Source organism: Gopherus flavomarginatus, chromosome 12 (assembly GCF_025201925.1).
Source record: "Gopherus flavomarginatus isolate rGopFla2 chromosome 12, rGopFla2.mat.asm, whole genome shotgun sequence".
In the NCBI taxonomy this organism is placed as follows: Eukaryota; Metazoa; Chordata; order Testudines; family Testudinidae; genus Gopherus; species Gopherus flavomarginatus.
In genome coordinates, this window is record NC_066628.1 from 6,659,625 (window position 1) to 6,675,969 (window position 16,345).

Sequence of the window (16,345 nt, forward strand, 5' to 3'; positions counted from 1 at the left end):
GCAAATGCGGTTGTGTCTTGAGGCATGGCTGTAGACAATGGATCGTGTGATGTGTCCTGGATGGAAGCTGGAGGCATGTAGGTAAGTATAGAGGTCAGTAGGTTTCCAGTATAGGGTGGTATTTATGTGATCATCACTTATTTGCACTGTAGTGTCCAGGAAGTGGATCTCTTATGTGGACTAGTCCAGGCTGAGGCTGATGGTGGGATGGAAATTGTTGAAATCCTGGTGGAATTCTTCAAGGGCCTCCTTCTCATGGGTCCATATGATGAAGATGTCATCAATGTAGCACAAGTAGAGGAGGGGGCGCCTCCTTAGGAGAAAAGAGCCGAAAAACGGTTGTTCTAGGTCAGCCATAAAGATGTTGGCATACTGTGGGGCCATGTGGATACCCGTAGCAGTGTCGCTGACTTGAAGGTATAAGTTGTCCCCAGATCTGAAATGGTTGTGGGTGAGGACAAAGTGAAAAAGCTCAGTTGCCAGGTGTGCTGTGGCCTCATGAGGGATACTGTTCCTGACAGCTTGTAGCCCATCCTCATGTGGAAAATTGGTGTAGAGAGTGTCTCCTCTCAGCAGGCTCAAAAAAGAGGCTCTCTCTGGGAAAACCCAGACATAGGGTAACCCAGTTTGTTACTAAAATATGCCATAGTTCCGGAGAACGGCCACAGACTAACTCCACAGAGACAACAAAGGACTGACTGTCGCTGTTAGAAAACTGTTATTTGGCCATCCACCAATAGAAAGAAAGGGATAAACAAAGAAACTTACAATTCATCTCTAGCATAGTGTGGAGCTCACCTGTGCCATGGAGTTCCTTGACCCCATGACCCACTAAAGACTTTTCCAGTATAAAGGTTCTGAGTATAAGAAGGGGTGGGGAGAAGGTCTCTGGCCACCTCCCCTGCTCCATCTCTACTCATGGGAGCAAGATCACTTGAAAGACAATAGCAGCATCATTGAGCTGGGGGAGTGGTCCTAGCTGGAAGGCTTTCCAATGAACATAGACTGCTGAAAGCTTTGGGGTGAGAGAAATCCCTTTGCTTGTAAGGGTACGGCTGGTCAGAACTGAGTCTAACCCATCTGCCCCCCGGTTACTTCCTCCACCATCAGAAAGCAGAAGTTGTTCCTGACGCATTCCCAGCACTTATTGCACATTATTGCAGGTGCCTGGTTTTCAACCATGAAATCCAGTCGAAAAGGGGACCTGAGAATATCTGGTCAGATCTACTGACCGGACACCCAAAGTCGAGTTACTGCAGGTGGGGAGGCACTGGGTCATCACTCGCATTAGGCCCTACTTAGCTGGGTCTCCCTCCTACCTGCCCTGAGCAGCCGCAGCTCTTAGGCCTGGCTCCAGAGGCAAGTCTCTCCTGACCTAGCCAGGGAGGGGAGGAAGAGAAGTGGAGGGCAGGCAGAGCCTTGGAGGAAGAGGCAGAGTTGGGGCAGGGATGGGACCTCAAGGGGCAGAGGCGGAGCAGGGAAGGTTCCAGCACTCCTGCTTGAGTGTCCATTTTTAAATATTACCAAGTTGGCAACCTGAGTCGCTAGCTGAGAAGTTGTAAAAATTTTAGCAAACGTAGAAATAACATTTTTTCACAGCCGCAGACTTACTAGCTAGCAATAAATAAATTATGATTTTCACGTTTATAGGTGTAAGGGGATTGTTGACCTCTTACTGCAACTTAATGAGTTGGCCATTAGTTGGCCACATCCTAATAACAAAAGAAAGGGGAAGGGCCAATGAGAAATCAAGATCCTCAGACTGACAAGGGAAAGGGGCCAATGCTTTAGGTCAGCCTGATTGACAGAGCAGGCAGGCCAATGAGGGAGTCAGCAGCCTGGAGTCCTCTCCTCTCCTCCCCTCTGTGCGAGTGGAGCTGGCTGGGCCAGAGCAGAGTGGGAGGTGCCAAAGCAAGTGGAGAGTTGGGCTGGAGGCAGAGCAGCAGCAGTGCTGTGGCAGAGGGAAACTGGAGCAGTGCGGAGCTGGGAGCAGTGACCCAAGGGGTCCCTGGGCAAGGAGACGCCCTCAGCCAAGAGGCCTTGCAGGCTAGACTGGGTGTGGTTTGAGCGTTGGTCTGCTAAAGCCAGGGTTGTGAGTTCAGTCCTTGAGGGAGGCCAGTTGGGGATGTAGGGAAAAATCAGTACTTGGTCCTGCTAGTGAAGGCAGGGGGCTGGACTCGATGACCTTTCAAGGTCCCTTCCAGTTCTAGGAGATGGTATATCACCATTTATTTATTTATAAATAGCCCTGACAGGAAGAGACTGATTTAGGAAAAAGGGTCCTGCCACCTAGAGCCTGAGGGCATATGGCCACCACCAGAGTAAGTGTCTGATCCGCAGCATCCCTGCAGCACAGCCAGGGTCTGGGCAGGAGGCCTGGGACATGGGAGGAACGGACTGTGAACTGCCTTTGCATCCCACAGATGCTGTTTGTGGTTCTCCTCCCCCCCCTCCCCCCCAGAGACATGTTTTCCTTTACTCTTTCCCACTTTTCTCCTTATTTTTGTATTACTTTTTGTTTAATAAATCGTATTTGTTCTGAACTCTGTGTAATGATCAGGGAAGCATCCAGAGTGAAGGGAACACCCCACAATGGGGATATCTGTCGTGTGTGATCACAAGAAGATTGGGGATTGAGCACCTCAGGAGCCCTGAGCCCAGCCTTGGGGTTATGGGGACCAGAGTGGAAGCGGGGGGGGGGGGGGGGGGGGGCCTTGAGGTCATGCAGGCCTCTGAGTAAAGGACTCAGATCCTTTTGCTTGCCAATTCCACCCTGGTGCCATATAAGCCAGAAAAGGTCCCCACACTAGGAGGAACATCCCCCCGGTCTTACCTGTGTGCATATTTATTGGCTTCTCCTAAAGTTAGTTAGGATTATAGGGGAAAGTGTCAGAGCAGCCACCAGTGAGAGTTGCTGGACACACTGTGAGGCCACCAAATTTGGTCGTGAGACCCCCTGGGCTAGATGCTCCTGATGGGCCCTTCTGACCTTAGAGCCTGGGAGTGGAACAGGAGCCGGTGTAACGACAGAAACAGTGACCGCTCCAGATTCCCGACTTTGGCATCACGGAGCATGCGCAGTAAACTTTGCTGTCGCCGCTGCCCTCTCTCTGCCCTCACTTCTGCTTACGATTTGCTGCCTCCTCTTTGGGGGGGTTTAAAAGCATCAAGGGGGGCAAATCGCAGCGGGGGGGCTGCCAGGGTCTGAGCAGGGGGCAAAAATTTACTGGCCAGGGGGGATCAAACTGCTGTAGGTAGCGGCGGGAGAGGGGCTGAAGGGGGAAAATCGGGGGTGCGGGGTGGGAGCCATCCGCTGTGCTCGCAAATCTGGGGGTGTCGGGGTTGGGGGGGGGGCAGAGGCTGTTTTCGTTCTGCTCCCAGGACACTGCATGTCAGCCCCGGAGCAGGGGGCGGGTTCCTGGGGCTGGGTCTTAAAGTCACAGACCTCCCAATTCCTACATTGTCAAAGCTTAGACACCGCAGCACCTCTCTGTCTCACACAAGTGTTGCAGGGCTGTTATTGCTCCAGCCAGGAGGCTGAATGCAGTGAAATATTGTACAGACGGCCCCTCCCTCCCTCAAACTCTGCCTCTCACGTTTTGACTTTGTAAAAATGTCTTCTGTCAGTTTCTATGTCTATATGAAATCACTGCAGCTTCTTTCTCTTACACAACGTGCTGAGTTGCTAACTCCCCCCCAGAGCCCACATGTCTGCACCCCCGGCTATTCCCCAGGTCAGAGCCTGCACCCCTCACTCAAGCACCCAGCCCAGTACAAGGGCACTGTTTACAACCCGGGAGCTGCCAGACGGGCACTGTCCAGCCCAGCCCTGTGCTGCCATCCTGCTTCTTCCCCTTCGGTGTGGGCCCATGCTGCACCATGCTACCCCCCTGCCCAGCACCCCTCTGGCTCCCTACGCCCAGTGCCACACCACCCAGAGACCCCCCACACCCCTGCCCAGCACCCCTCTGACTACCTACACCCAGTGCCACACCACCCAGAGACCCCCACACACACACCCCTGCCCAGCACCCCTCTGACTCCCTACGCCCAGTGCCACACCACCCAGAGACCCCAACACACACACCCCTGCCAAGCACCCCTCTGACTACCTATGCCCAGTGCCACACCACCCAGAGACCCCTCCACACACTCCTGCCCAGCACCCCTCTGACTCCCTACGCCCAGTGCCACACCACCCAGAGACCTCCACACACACACCCCTGCCCAGCACCCCTCTGACTACCTATGCCCAGTGCCACACCATCCAGAGGCCCCCCACACACACACCCCTGCCCAGCACCCCTCTGGTTCCCTACGCCCAGTGGCACACCACCCAGAGACCCCTCCACACACTCCTGCCCAGCACCCCTCTGACTCCCTACGCCCAGTGCCACACCACCCAGAGACCTCCCCCACACCCCTGCCCACCACCCCACCCCTCTGACTACCTACACCCAGTGCCACACCACCCAGAGACCCCCACACACACACCCCTGCCCAGCACCCCTCTGACTACCTATGCCCAGTGCCACACCACCCAGAGACCCCTCCACACACTCCTGCCCAGCACCCCTCTGACTCCCTACGCCCAGTGCCACACCACCCAGAGACCCCCACACCCCTGCCCAGCACCCCTCTGACTACCTACACCCAGTGCCACACCACCCAGAGACCCCCACACACACACCCTTGCCCAGCACCCCTCTGACTCCCTACGCCCAGTGCCACACCACCCAGAGACCCCCCCACACCCCTGCCCAGCACCCCTCTGACTACCTACACCCAGTGCCACACCACCCAGAGACCCACACACACAGACACCCCTGCCCAGCACCCCCTGACTACCTATGCCCAGTGCCACACCACCCAGAGACCCCTCCACACACTCCTGCCCAGCACCCCTCTGACTATCTACGCCCAGTACCACACCACCCAGAGACCCCCACAAGCCCCCGTGCCCAGTGCCCTCCCAGACCACTTCCCCACCCACTCAGAACCCCCCAACAGATCTTCTTACTGCCCAGTCACCCGCTAGCTGAAGACCGCCCACAGCCCTCCCACAACTGAGCCCCCCCACAGATCCCCTCACTGCCCCACCACCACAACTGCACAGTGCCCCACACAGACACCCCACACTTCGCAGTGCCCCAACACACACAGATCTCCCCACTCCCCCACTGCCCAGCATCCCCCCAGACCCACTAGAGACCTACCCTCCCACATCCAGTGGTGAGCTGAAGCCGGTTCCCACAGCTCCAATAACCGGTTGCCAAAATTATACCTCTGTGGAGAACCTGTTGTTAAAGGGCCAGGAGGTGGGCAAAGAACTCCAGTCCGCAGGCTGGACCCAGGACTGGCGCTAGTGTTTTTAGTGCCCTAGGCGCACCTGCCCCGCGCGCTGATCCGCGGCTCCACTGGAGCTGCCGCAGGCGTGCCTGTGGCAGGTCCACTGGAGCCTCGCGAGCAGCGGACTGTCCGCAGGAATGTCTACTGCAGGTCCACCGGAGCCGCCTGCCACCCCACCCCCGGCAAAATGCCGCCCCTCAATAATCCTGGCGCCCAAGACAATTACCTAGGCCACCTAAATGGAAGTACCGGCCCTGGCTGGACCATCCTGTTGCTCCCAGGATTCCCAGCTGGGAAGGCTGAGGCTCCCCTGGCCCTTGCCCCGTTTCCCCCCACTGCAGCGTGTTCAGCCACCGACATCAGCTTGGCAGCTCAGCTCAGCTTAAGAGTGTCGTCCTGCTGCCGCTTTTTGAGAGCCCTGGCAAGGTGGCGGGGGTGTGTGTGTCCTGCTGCAAGCTCCAGGGCTGGCCAGAGGGGAGGGGAGGGGGCAAGTGGGGCAACTGGCCCGGGCCCTGGAGGGGCCCCCAGCCCCACCAGTATGTCCCCCCCCAGCCCCAGCTCCCCACCCTTAAATCAGAACTTTTTATAGTTGTTAAGATTTTGGCAGCTCATCACTGACCACACCCTAACCCCCAGCCACAATAGCCAGCCCTGATGGGAGGTGACTGTGTCTGCCAGGCTGAGCTGGCAGCGCAGCCAGAGCTGGTCCTGGGGCAGGAAAACTCCGGTCCCTTGGGAGTGGTGCAATCAGCCGGGCTGGAGCACAGCCTACCCAGGCCAAGCTCCCTCAGGACCCAGTTCAGCCTCTCCCCACCCCCTACTGTCCCCTGTGACTGACTGAGACTGGCCCAGCCTCTGCACCAGTCCCAGGTGGCTCTTCCCCCGGGGAGGCAGGTGGGGCCCCACAGGTCCCAGGCAGTGGAGACAGCTCAGAGCTGGAGCATTGCTGGGGAGCAGGGCAGATCCCTGAGACATGACTCCCGAGATCCCACCCAGCCCACCCACACCCATTGGCCCCATGGCCACCAGCCTTGCCAAGCGCGCGCGCGCGCGCGCGCACACACACACACACACACACACACACACACACACACACACACACACACACACACACACACACACACACCACTTCTCTCTCCCTGCTTTCCTATCACCAGTTATGTTACTACAGGATGAAATGTAGACATCCCATAAAATAGCTAGTTCCACACTGTTCTTCAGACCTCAGATCACTGAAATGCAGCTTGGCATTTGAGATACTGTATGACTGTAGTACAGTTTGCGATATCACAGAAACCTTCCTCTCTCCAAGTTTACACCTCACCACACCCTTTAGCAATAACGTAACCATTAAACAGGTTCTGAATCAGTCATCTTTCTTCCCAATTTAGTTTTAACAAAAATGCTGCAACATAAGTAGCTATGGGAGATGACAGTGCAACTACTAGGTATCAATGGGGGGAAAGTGTGCGAGTAATGTCCTGGATATACTGGCATGGCTGGCTTTAGGCCAATTCAACCAATTCCCCTGAATCAGGCCCTGCCCCGGTTCGGTGTACCGGCAAGAGCGAGTGCGCTGTACTGGGGTGGCCCAGCTTCCCCAGGGGGCAATTTAAAGGGCTTGGGGCTCCCAGCAGGGGCTGGAGCCAGCCCTGCATCCCCTGCCCTATCTCCAGCCAACCACCCCCTGCCCTGTCTCCAGCCAACCCCTGCCACACACCCTTGCCTGAAGCCAGCCAGTCCTGCATTCCTCTGTCTCCAGCCCTGCTAACCCATGCCTCAGCCCCCTGTGGCCCTACCTGAAGCCAGCCAGCCCACTCCACCCCACACATACCTATCTCCAGCCATCCCCACACCCCTTGCCCTGCCTGCAGCCAGACCCTTCCTCCAGTCAGACCCTGCCCTGCCTCCAGCCAGCCCCATGTCCACTGCTGCCCTGCAGTTCCCAGGGTAGTAACCCTGCACACCTGCTTCAATGAGGGGGGCAGGGAGCAGCTGGGACCCACACCTGTGTACACCCTAGGGTAACCAGACAGCAAGTATGAGAAATCGGGATGGGGTGGAGGGTAATAGGATCCTATATAAGAAAAAGATCAGAAAATTGGGACTGTCCCTATAAAATCAGGACATCTGGTCACCCCAGCACATCCCCAGGGAGCGGCGGGGACCCACACATGTGAAACAGAGCTCATTTCTAGTTCAGACCCATCTGTTTAAAAAAGAACTTTAGGTAGGGTTAACATAAATCTGTATTTTCCCAGATATGTCAGGCTTTTTGGGTCTTAAATCGCCATTCAGGAAAATACGGACTTATGGTAACCTTATTGGTACAAAAAATACATACTGTGGCACATCCCTTAAATCAGAACTTGTTATAGGGAACCGGTTGCTAAGAAAAGAATGGCTTTTTTTTACACTTTTTTTTTTTTAGTCATCCCTGCTGGAGCCCCACCAAAAATGTTCAAATTGGGCCCTGCACTTCCTAAAGCCAGCCCTGAATACCGCCCTAGTGTGGGGGTGAGAGCGCCTCCAGGATCCTGACATCCCAGCACTTTACACACCTTCCTGGAGCCTCCCAACCTCTCTTTTACACAGTTCATTATTATACCTTTTCTTACAAACACCAAACACCATTACATGTGCACAAAGATAAATAATTCCCCTGCCCCCGATATACACAGAGTTGTGCTTCTGCATACAGTATCTATCTGGGATGAAAATTGAGCTCCCAGCTCTTCAGGAATCAGTAAAGAGTCAGCTTCCAAGCCACATGTTGAATCTTATTGTAAACAATATGGGTGACGCATGAGGCATTCTGAAGCAAGAGATAACTGGTAAAGTTTAAATAAGATGCAGAAAAGAAGCTTTTCTTATGTTTTGTTTCTGTTGGATTTATTGTATTATGTATAGTAAGTGTTTAATATAAAAATCTGGTAGTAGGGTTTACAATGTTATAAGAAGAGATTATGCTATTACCATTATCCAGTCAATTTGAACAGTACTATTTTGAATTAGTGATAATTCACAGAGAGAGAAAGAAGAAAGCTGAATTTAGAGAACAATTATTAACCAGATTCTTGGTTATTCACCAGCCACTTTGCTCCTGTCCACGGCACAAAGCACCATAAAATCCAGTACAGTCTGGACAAGAGAATATTCACCTCAAATTGGCATCTACTACACTCCCTGTCTGTGTCCCCCATTACTAGTCACCACTAATCAGGATATAGCTGAGTGAAAAGGTGGCATGGCTGAAACATTTATCAGGCAATTGAAAACTAGTATAGAGTACAATAGTCCTGAGAACATCGCTTAATTCTGAGCACTGTGTATGCAATGTGATGCAGGATGGGCCTGTTGCCATTGCACCATTGGCACCAATGTAAACTTAGTACTGACCTCAAGCCCCCTCCCATAGCAAAACGCCCTTGGACCTTTTCTGGATCCCACCAAAAAATATTAAAATCTGCTGCCCCAGTGCTACTTTCTTTCTACAGGAGACATGATGCAGTGAAATAATTTCCCTACATTCCATCAAACTCTGCATCACACATTTTCAGTATTTAAAAGACTCTCTCTTAACTATTTGTCTATGTGAAGTCTCACAACAGTTCACAAATTTTAGAATTGCTTTTTGCTGCATTTATCTTGCCTGTGAACTCAGCTCTTACAGTTCTATTTTCACACATCATTGCTTGTGTGTAGAAACTGATTCACAAATATTCAGTAAGTTTATTATATGGTGTCATCTTAGAACCTTCCCAAGTGCAAAAATCTTCTGCAACAATGAAGGCTTGGGCTGATGACCAGTGGCTGCAGAACTTTTGGATGGTCCACATTTCTGCATCTTTGTGCAAAACTCACCAAAATAAAAGCTGCACTGACAGTGGAGAAGATAAAATAATTGTACTACGGGGATCTGCAACACCAGATTATTATTGGTCAATCACTGTTCTCTCTTCTAAACTAAGATGGAATGGATTTCTTTAATGTAAGTAGTCACAACATATGGTTAAATATTTTATGATCAATATCCTGTTAAGAACTCAGCAGTCACAGATAATACCTGTCTTCTTTGTAAGGCACAGTATCCTGTCTGTTCCCCCAAACCAAAAGTGATCAGACAAAAAACTTGCATGGAGCAGTCAATGGAGGTGTGAGGCATACCTACAACCCTGGTGACAAGCTTGAGGCAACTCCCCTACCCTCATTCACACCCACTTTAGCAGTTAGACAAATTCTAGTGGTGAAACTCTGATTGATATCCAAAATACTGAAGCAGACAAATTTCATTGTCAGCCCCCTGAAGGAACATCACCCATAGTAAGAAGTGATCAGCTCCTATTATCTAGCCTAAAGAAATTCCTGCAGTCATCGGTTTACCCATAAATAAATCTACTGTTCTCCCTTCAACCAATTCAACCTATTGCATATTTTCTCTACAAAACCATTTGCTCACTCTTAAGTAAGAATTCTTATGCATGCATAGACCCAAATTCTGCCTGAGTTAGAATCAGAGAATAGAATCATAGAATAGCAGGGTTGGAAGGGACCTCAGGAGGTATCTAGTCCAACCCCCTGCTCACAGCAGGACCAATCCCCAAACTAAATCATCCCAGCCAGGGCTTTGTCAAGCCTGATCTTAAAAACCTCTAAGGAAGGAGATTCCATCACTTCCTTAGGTAACCACATCTATTCCTGACAGATTCAGGACTGTGAGCTAAGATCATCAGTGAAGACTCAGGAGTTCAAGCTTCCTGGAGTGGGTGAGTTTCCTCTTTTTCTCTCTCTGTTTCCTTTTCTAACTCAGGTATTAAACTGTAAAAATGTAACTCACTTTGTTTAGGCTCTCCTTGTGATGTAGAGATGGGGATAGAGACATGCTACATCTGGGACAAATAAAGGTGTCATATTGAAAGTGCTGTTTGACTCATTCCATTGGGCACACAACCAGTACATTGATCGAGTTACACAACCACCCCCCTCCAGAACAGTAGAATTGTCAGGGGGAAAACCCAGACAAGTAACCCCAATAAATGAGCATACCCCAAGTAAGGGGCAAATCTGGTAAAAGTACAGAAATACTAAAGGTATTCCTGGCTAACTGCCTGAATAATAAAGAATCTTTACAATAACTGTATAATCATTTCTTAAATGGTTTCCATGCCTGTAATCATGGTGATTTCTTTATTGTTCCTAATTTCTATATTGTATATCTGTGTGGTGTCTGTTTTTTTTTAATTTTCTTAGGCTGATAGATAAGTAATTTTGCTGTGTGTAAAAAAATTTAGATGATGGGATCTAATTTCTTAGATAATCAAGTAACATTATGTTAGGATTGATTAGTTTAATTACATTAAAACGATTGATTAAAGACATTGCTGAGAATGAGGTGATACTGATATGTGTATGTTATACGAGTTTCTCTATTTCAGATTCTTCAGATTTCCAGACAACTATTTTCTCCAAAGAAGTTGCACCAAGCAAAAAATTACCTCAATACACATAATGGCAAGTAAGTAGAATTTTTCCATGTGTTCCCATGGAGGGGAGGGATAGCTCAGTGTTTTGAGCATTGGCCTGCTAAACCCAGGGTTGTGAGCCTAATCCTTAAGGGAACCATTTATGGATCATGGGACAAAAAAAAACAAAACAACAAAAAAAAAAAAAACAAAAAAAAAAAAACCCAAGGCCAAAAAAACCTGTCAGGGACAGTACTTGGTCCTGACAGTGAAGGCAGGGGACTGGACTCAATGACCTAGTTCTGTGACATAAGTATATCCCCATATATTATTAAATATTACATATTTTTTAAAAACCCATTATCTTCAAGCAACTCTGCTTCTTTTTTTAATTGACAATTTTTTGCTGTTACATTTACTGTCCTGAGTCACTATGTCTATACATTGTTACAATCTTGTAGTGATCTCCTTATCTCTGATAACATTCACTCTTCATTGAGCAAATACAGCCAAAATTTGCAAGCCACAAATAATTCAGAATTATGCACATGCCTGCAACTTATTTATGTCTGTCATGTCACTGGCCTATGAATGATGTATTGTTGATTTAGATTTACCCTGCTTATGGGTTTGCAATGTACATCGCGTACCTTCTAACTCAACTTTGAGTCTTATATGCATTGATATGCCATGTTTGCACTTAAGTAACTTTTCTCTTGTAAACAATTCTCAGGGAAATCTTTTGAAGAAAAAATTGCAAATGTTTTGGCATACATAAGGAGTAGCACATATCCTGAAGGAATGAATAAAGCAGGCAGACTGAACCTGCGTCGATATGCTGTCAACTTTTCATTGGAAGGTAAGGAATATTTGTTTTAAGATAGTACTGACACATAACACAGGAAACTTCAGCCTGTAATGATTGTCATGATGTCCCAACACTGGGATTATTTGGAGTGTTAACCTTACCTTCAATGGGACTGGAATTTGGATCTCTATTTTCATTAAAATTTTCCAGAAAATCTGTCTATGCCAGTGGTGCAACAAAAGGAGTGTGCTGTGCAGTTGTGTGAGAAATGAGACTAAATTTTATTTAAAAAAAAACTGATGACTTTGTTTCATTCCTTAATTATGTAATCCGGTCTGCTGCAAGCACCACCAACAATCACTATATATTCAATGAGCAAAAACTTCTAACTATACACCAGGCCCGCCCAGAGGATTCTGGGGCCTGTGGTCTCTGGTGGCAGGGGGGCCCTGCTTCAGCAGTAATTCAGCCGTGGGGTGTCCCTCTACCCTGGAGGAAGGACCCCCCGACTGGCGAAGACCAAGAGTGGAAGAAGCTCTGGGGGCCTGGGCCCCTTGAGAGTTTTCCAGGGCACAAGGAGCAAGTGAAGGACTCCGCTTCAGGGGCCCTGAAAAACTCTCGTGGGGGCCCGTGTGGGGCCCAGGGCAAATTGCCCCACTTGCCTCCCCCTCTGGGCAGCCCTGCTATACACTGAAATTTCCCCCTTGTACTCAAGGCATTATGAACCAGACTGTATATAGATGTCTTTGATAGGCATATGCCTTTTAATTAATTAATGGTTTTGCCAATAACCACTTATAGCTTAAGTTAAATACTTTTCCCACACCCCAGCCCTGGCAGAAGCCACAAGGCAGCAGGGGAAGCCCCTATGCCTGACCCCATCTCCAGGAGACGTGCCTGGTGGGGCAGGAGACTCCACAGCACCCTGCTTTTAGTCCCCTAAAGAACCACAGGATCCAAAACTCCACCACGGCCCTGAGACTGGAGGAGCTCTCACTCCCTGGTACAGCCGTGACACAGGGACAGAGCTTCTCCAGTCCTGGTGCTGTGTGGGACAGCAGGGTGGATGGGAAATGAGCCAAGGAGTTATGGGGCCAGCAAAATGGTGGGGAGCCCAGGTGGAACATGGCTGCGATCCTGGGGAAGAGGACGAAAGGGATAAGGCCATAGGTGGTGTAGCCAGTGGACAGGGTGGGTAGGGGCCCAACAATTGCTCTGTCCCAGGGCCCAGATAAACTTTAATCATCCTCTGTGCTCCATCTTCTATGATCAACAGAGGGGAGATTGTTCCATTCAGCAAAAGGAAGAAAGGTTGTCGTTGTACATACCATGAAAGAAGCCCTGCAACTCTTTAAAAGGTATCATGACAGTCCAGCGGGTGGACATCTAGGAATATTCAAAACCAGGAATGCGCTGACATCAAAATACTATTGGCCAGGGATGACAAAAGACATTGCCAATTGGGTATGTAAAGTAATGAAACAAAATCCTGATGAATGGTATTTACAATTGAAATAGAAGTACAAAATGAATGAAAGAAATATAAAAGTATATTTGGTGTGCAAATGTGAACTCTGTTCCCTTGTGATACTATTTCCATAACGAAATGTTCATGTCATCATATTGTTCCATCAAAAACAGGTTGCACAGTGTCTGACTTGCCAGAAAGAGGGAAAGCAATCAAATCTGGATACCACCTTGAAAAGCACAGAGGTGAATTTTTGAATCAGACACGTTATTGTTTATCATTATCCATGGTTATTTCTGCAATACAATGAGGCTTTGATTTTGAAACAAGTCCAATGCATGTAAGTGGCACAGCATAGTGCAGCAATTACCTCTAATACGCCTTTGCACTGGCTGGGGATATTTCTTCTGCTTTACTCTGGTATTGTTTTCAATCACTCATTCCTGCACTTCTTTTCGTTTGTTTATTCTTTCTTTCTTTTTCTTCTGCATTTAAAAGTGGGCTTTCATTTGGATTCTATGGCTGTTGTAACCATATTACATTGTGTACTCTGCTTCTGACATATGGGTTCAGTGAGAACATTTAGTAATAAACATGTGAAGTATGACTGTAACTGGTACCCTTCTATGTAGGTCACTCGGATCTGGGAATTGGTGGGAATGGATTTAATTGGACCGTTACCAGTAACAAAGAATGGATACCAGTATATACTTACAGCCATAGATTATCTTTCAAGATGGGTGGAAGCCTTTCCACTTAGAAATAAGTCATCATCTGAGGTGGTAGAGATCATGTTCAGCATGATTCTTCGACGTGGATGCCCACAGCGGATACTGACAGATCGTGGTGCAGAATTCAATAATAAGGTAATGATTTCTTTTTTTCTGGTTATTTGTACTATGTACTCAAACTCACTGTCAGGTCACCCATAGATCTCAAACAACCACCATCTTTTCTTTTTATATATATAAACTGCTGTTGGTCACCATCAGTGTTGCTCTAAAATTATTTTTCTTCATATCTAACAAAGAAACGAACAACTACTTGTTTCCAAAACAAATATGAGAAGAAATGCTATTCCTGTTGCTAATTACACATAAAAGTAGTGGCAGATACGCAAAGGAACATTCCTCAACACAAGTCTATATGTACGTTTATGGTGTAACTATTTTTCTTTCAGCGTAACTTCTATGTTTGTAATAAATTGGGAATAGAACGTAGCTTCACCAGTCCGTACCACCCACAAACCAATGGCTTGGCTGAAAACGCTAATAAATCCATAAAAAGGTAAGTGAATGGGTGGGTATCGTACAGTAGTAATGGCAAGTAGAATGTGCTACACTAGAAGATGCAACTCACAAAAAAATCTTCAAAAGCAATGTGTTACATGGAAATCTTTTTCATTACGTATTACACCTTTTTGATTGTGTATGATCTGTTTCAAACAAGACCGTACATGTGACTTTCTTTTCTTAAACAATCAAATCAATGTGCCTTTGTTACAGAGCACTGCGGAAGATGGTTGATGACAATGGGAGTAATTGGGATAAATTACTTGAACCCATTTTGTTTTCTTTGCGAACTAAAATACATGCAACAACAAAAATTTCACCTTTCCAACTAATGTTTGGTGATGACGTAGTGTTTCCAGAAGATGTCTTAGAGAATTACACGGTAAGTGTATGTTATTCCCAGCACCTTTCATGTACACATGGCATTCTGTGTGCCTTCATTTTACAAATACAACCACTTCTCCATTTGTTTACAAAGATCCCAGATCTGAATATGTTTGTAGAAGATTCTGCAAAAGAGTACAGCATGAATATGAAATCGAGACATGACGCTGACATTGCGCTGCCACTAAGTAACATTGCTAAAGCACAAGAAAAAACAACAAAGACATTATGCTAAAAGAAACTTCTAAATATGGGGAAATAACATTTGAAGTTGGGGACTCTGTACTATTACTGAATGCTAGACAGAGAACAAGAAAAGAAGGAGTATTGGAATCTAAATATCAGGGACCATACAAAATTATGAGTGTTGAAGGTAAGAGAGTGAATTACAAACCATCTCAGGGAAACAGTTAGGAACCATGTACAGTATTGCACACTTAAAACCAGTAAAAGAGCCAACATTAGCTGGCTGAAAGCACATCAGAGGGAAAAACTGGAACTGAAATTGGAGTTGGTGACACTGAACCAGAACACAGCCCCGGAAGAGATTAGAGAAGTGGATGGCACTGTATCTCATGACAGCAAAGTGGAAAACATAGAGGTCACAGCAATAGAAAAAGAGGAATATATAGGGCAAGATGTGTCAAACAATGATACAAGTGATGCTGATGACAGTTTTGATGACATGCTTACAGAGGAAGTGGAAGACAAGCAATGGCTTCTGAAAGGTAATTGGTTACCGCTCTTTTCTTAAACAGATTAACATACTTTATAACTTGAACTATATTAAAGGTTTTCATGTACAAAGTGGCGGCATTGACAGTATTAAGCAGAGAAAAAGGAACTGTATTACCATGCATGTAATACGTGTTAATATTTTTTTCCTAGTAAAATTGGTTATGACCTCAAACACACAGAGAGACTGGAGGCGAAAGTGAGAAACCATAAAATTGTATGGCTCTTCATTCATTGCCTGAACCGAGAAGCTGGATAGTGATGAGGTACATTTAAGTACCACTAAACATGTATTTGTTAATGTGATTGATTACTCAAATACCATTTTAATTGTGCTTTTTTCTTCCATCATGTGTTGTAGGTTATTGATGGCTTTTTGAGCTGTGTAGTTGAGAAAGCAGATGGAAAGGTAGGTCTACGGTTACTGTGATACATGACACAACACACTGATACACTAGTAACAATCACGGAATATGTGGACACACATATTTAAGTCCAAATGCCCTTGAAATATCAACAGACACCTGAAATTTCAACATTTCTGTGTATATACTCTGCCAAACTCTCTTACCTAAAATGTATTTGGAGGTGCATATCGGACATACAATAGAGGGCGACATTAGTTCTGCTGTACAGCTTCAGTGGGTCCATTAATTGAATCACAAGTATGCGAACAGCTTAGTCCCTTTTAAGGACGTAAGACAGAGCACATTGATTACAAATCATTTTGTTTTTATAGGACTCTACTTACATATCACGTAATCCATTTGTACCACTAATATCGACGTATTCATTTCTGTCCTATATTACAATATCATTTGGTTCTTGACGTGCCACAATTATTAAT

At 47.3% G+C, this 16,345-nt stretch overlaps 1 protein-coding gene and 2 long non-coding RNA genes across 3 annotated transcripts in view; 2 read left to right on the top strand and 1 right to left on the bottom strand.

The window, feature by feature from the left end:
- The window catches only part of LOC127033267 (zinc finger protein 850-like), a 165,220-nt gene that overhangs the window by 96,570 nt on the left and 52,305 nt on the right, over positions 1-16,345 (top strand). The gene's annotated exons all lie outside the window — the stretch shown is intronic.
- LOC127033383 (uncharacterized) lies at positions 2,834-14,065 on the top strand. Its single transcript, XR_007769069.1, has 8 exons — positions 2,834-3,250; positions 9,104-9,340; positions 10,055-10,115; positions 10,785-10,864; positions 11,545-11,670; positions 12,896-13,083; positions 13,261-13,332; positions 13,720-14,065. It is a non-coding gene; the product is annotated as an uncharacterized LOC127033383 (long non-coding RNA).
- Positions 3,769-4,616, bottom strand: LOC127033386 (uncharacterized). Its single transcript, XR_007769075.1, has 3 exons — positions 4,452-4,616; positions 4,113-4,246; positions 3,769-3,976 (listed from the first exon to the last, which is right to left on the bottom strand). It is a non-coding gene; the product is annotated as an uncharacterized LOC127033386 (long non-coding RNA).